The 3586-nt window shown below is 32.9% G+C and overlaps 1 non-coding gene across 1 annotated transcript; it reads left to right on the forward strand.

Annotated features, from left to right (window-relative positions):
- Positions 1-1972: 1972 nt before the first annotated feature.
- On the forward strand, positions 1973-2137 carry LOC111756629 (U1 spliceosomal RNA). The gene has a single exon (XR_002791059.1). It is a non-coding gene; the product is annotated as a U1 spliceosomal RNA (small nuclear RNA).
- Positions 2138-3586: the final 1449 nt, after the last annotated feature.

Genomic DNA, 3586 nt, shown 5'->3' on the forward strand with positions numbered 1-3586 from the left:
ATGTGAGGAGAAAGAAACAAATGCTTGAAATTTGCCACAGAATATGCTTCTTTTGGCCTACATGCATCTCTGTTGGCATCAAAAGATCAGTGCAGAAAATTATATGTAATATATAGCTGAGGTACAGTGAAATCAACCCCACCTAGGGTATCACAGTCAGAATTGTTCAGCACAAATGAATAGGCAGGGTGGCAAATGACAGGAGGACAGCTGTACTGCGTGCTGTGGACTGCTAGAAGTACCTGTCACGTATACTGTGCACAAGTTCTGGGTAGTACGGATAATTTTATAATTGCTCAAAACCCTAGTACCTCATACAAATCATTGAACAATTCTTCACTTTTCTCTTGTGATATGAAAATAGCAAAGCCTATACCCCAGATCTATTGAGAGAACTTTATATATATATATATATATATATATATATATATATATATATACATTTAAAGGATTTCTGTTTCTCCTTAACTCTTTCATAAGATATTAAATGCATTCTGTTCAGTATACAGTGATGAAGAAAACAAAAACATCTCTATAGCACACAGTCTACAGGGAGAAGACATACAATTGAAATTAACAAACAGTAAAACCAAAGATAGTAACAGATTTAAACAAGGAGTTATGATAGAAATTAAGTTAGCACTAGTTTATACTGTCAAGTAAAGATTATGATAAGAAGGGTGTTACCAGGTTCATGTAAGAGTGATGAGTACAGTGGACATCAAGAACACCATCTGCAAAGATCCCAAATTGCCCTTTACAGAGATGCCGTTGAAGAAACAAAAGAAGAGCAGGAGAACCACAGTACTATGTGGTTAACTTAGAATGAATGATGCCTGATCTATGTTATGTGTTCAGTATATAATCCTTGCCATTCACATGAATCAGGAGGTACCTAGAAAATACTCCTGGCACAAGAGATTTATCATTGTATAAAACAATAGCCATGATACACACACACACACACACACACACACACACACACACACGCATGAGCAAAACTACCAGGTAACAGCAGATAACCAAAGCCGGAATGATTGATAGTAGCTAACAACTTTCATCGTAAACTCCAGGCTCAAGTCACACATAGGACATCATGAAGAATATCAGTTTTTCCCAGTTTACTACAGGTCATCATTGGCTTTCTTCTTTTAAAACAATATTTATTACTTTAAGTTTATTAATACAATTTATTTATGCATGATATATTTGCACAACATAGATCCTGTAGCTCATATATCTCTTGATTCTACATTTTTTTTCCTTTTCCCTCCCCTCCCATGACCACTCCACACTGACTTTCTTGCCACCTGAAACATAATGTGAAGAAGGAGCCTCATCAGGCTTCAGCAGCCATCAGGAAGGCTGGGCTCACAGTGCACTGCCAATCAGAGCATTAGCGCCTCCTTCACAGCTGGTTGGAGAATGTCACTGTGCATAGGGGATGCTGCTCTGAGATGTTCTCCTTGATATTATCAAATAAAGTCCAAGGCCTGAAGCAGCAAGGTTTTTGAAAAAAGTGTGTTTGAAATGATTGAGATCAAAGAAAAGTATCTAGAAGTTGACGTTATGAGACTTACAATATTGCACAATCTGTATAATAGTCATACAAATAAATACTCGATATTGATTTTTGTTGTCTTTAACTTCATTTCTTAATGCAAAGCCATTTATTCCTTTGTTGTGTTTCTTTTAGGCATTCTTTTTAACGTGCATTTATAATATAAATGGTAGTGAGTAATCATCATGTGACTTCTCTGTAAATTGCTTTGTTTTTGACTATGTGAATGACATATTCAGTCTCAAAAATAAATTAAAAGTAATATCTTAAGCCAAAGCATGGTTGCATATGTCTATAATGCCAGCATTTAGAAGGCTGCAGCAAGATGAAGAACTTGACTTTGGCTATAACACGAGTGCAAGTCCAACTAAACTACACAGCAAGACTTTATATCAAAAATAAAACAAAAAACTACTTACTAGGCGGGGGGGGGGGAGATTCCGCAATCACGAAGGTGGTCTTCCAGGGCAAAGCTCATCCATTGCACTGCGGACTTGCTGACCCCTGCCATTTCTCCTAATGTGGAAAACTTGACTGCCTAATTTATGATAGTGAGGGAGTACATCACGCCCCATCTAAAATAAATAAATAAACAAAAACAAAAAATCTAGAGCAAATTTTCAGCCAAAATGATTAATAAGATGATTATTATCAAATCTATTCTCATTTATATCCTGTTTTAGATGAAATATTTAAAATAATATTTAAAAGTGTCTTCTATTTAACTTAGTCTATAAGCTATTTATTATGTTAAATACTAGCTTGATACCAAAGTTAAAAAACAAAATGTAATTAAATACATCAAGCAAAATATCTTTTTATTTTGCATAAGAGAATATCCAGAGGTTGGCCATACTTAAAACTACTGTTTGCAGTTACACAGATTTTCTATCATATACTTTATACAGATTTTTAACTATTCAAATTGAAAAGGAAATTTTTGATTTTATCTCAAAATATTAGAATATATTTGATGTAAACCAAATCAGTTTATAATGTACTTAATACAAAGTATATAACAATAATCTTTGAGCCCATGCATTGTGAAAGTATTGAAATTTCTGTATAGCTAAAATACCATGAGTAAGGACCTAAATAATATTATTAGTCCCTTAATAAAATGTTTAAAATAAATGCTATGAAATTTTATGACCATGCACAAATTGATAATCAGTCACAACTCTTAAGAATTTTGTGTCTACCTTTACAGGCATGAGTTTCTTAACTATCAACTAAACAACTTGAGTCACAATTATCTTAGGTTAGAGGACTATAAAGTAAATGTCTCCTATATATTCATTATTAGTTTAATAAGACAAGCCATACTTTTAAAGATGAGCTTTTTTCCACTAAACTAAATTCAGAATGAATCAAGAATCTAAATATTAAAACAGAAGTGCTAAATTTACTGGAAGAGAAAAGAGGTAGAAATCTTTTTTAAACTTTTTAAAGAAAAAAACAGGTAAAAAGAGTATAAACAATAAAGAATTTCAGAAAAATAAACACTAAGAAATCACCATTCGATAAGTTACATACCGTCATCTTAGAAATAGTTGCTTGAGTTACAAAATTAAAGCATATAAAGTGATATTCAAACAATGACACTGCAAACAGTTCTGCTCAGTGATCCAACAAGAACTTAGTAATATGGTTATCAGTCTTACACACTTGTTTTTTTTTTCCTTAAATAGGGTAAGATTAAATATAGCAAAACAGAACAAAACAGTTTATAAGGAAACAATTTAAAGAAACATAGATTTCAAAGCAAGTCCACTGGAAATCTTCACTGTCTATCTTATTGTCTCTAGTTTTCTTCCAAATAGTTGTCCCTATCTTCACACACATTGAATATACACTGGACATTATAGAACTAATCAGATCATTACAGGATGATGAATGCTTTTTAGGTCCTCAAGACCTAATGTTGGGGAAATTAATAATGTCTACCACAATGTTTCTCAGTGTCTTCACAGTAACTGTCTTTATCTTTACCTATGCTAAAATTGAACATGAGACTAGACTAAT

Source organism: Cavia porcellus, unplaced genomic scaffold (genome assembly GCF_034190915.1).
Source record: "Cavia porcellus strain 051 isolate PalLab524CR breed Dunkin Hartley unplaced genomic scaffold, mCavPor4.1 scaffold_24, whole genome shotgun sequence".
NCBI classification, from domain to species: Eukaryota; Metazoa; Chordata; class Mammalia; order Rodentia; family Caviidae; genus Cavia; species Cavia porcellus.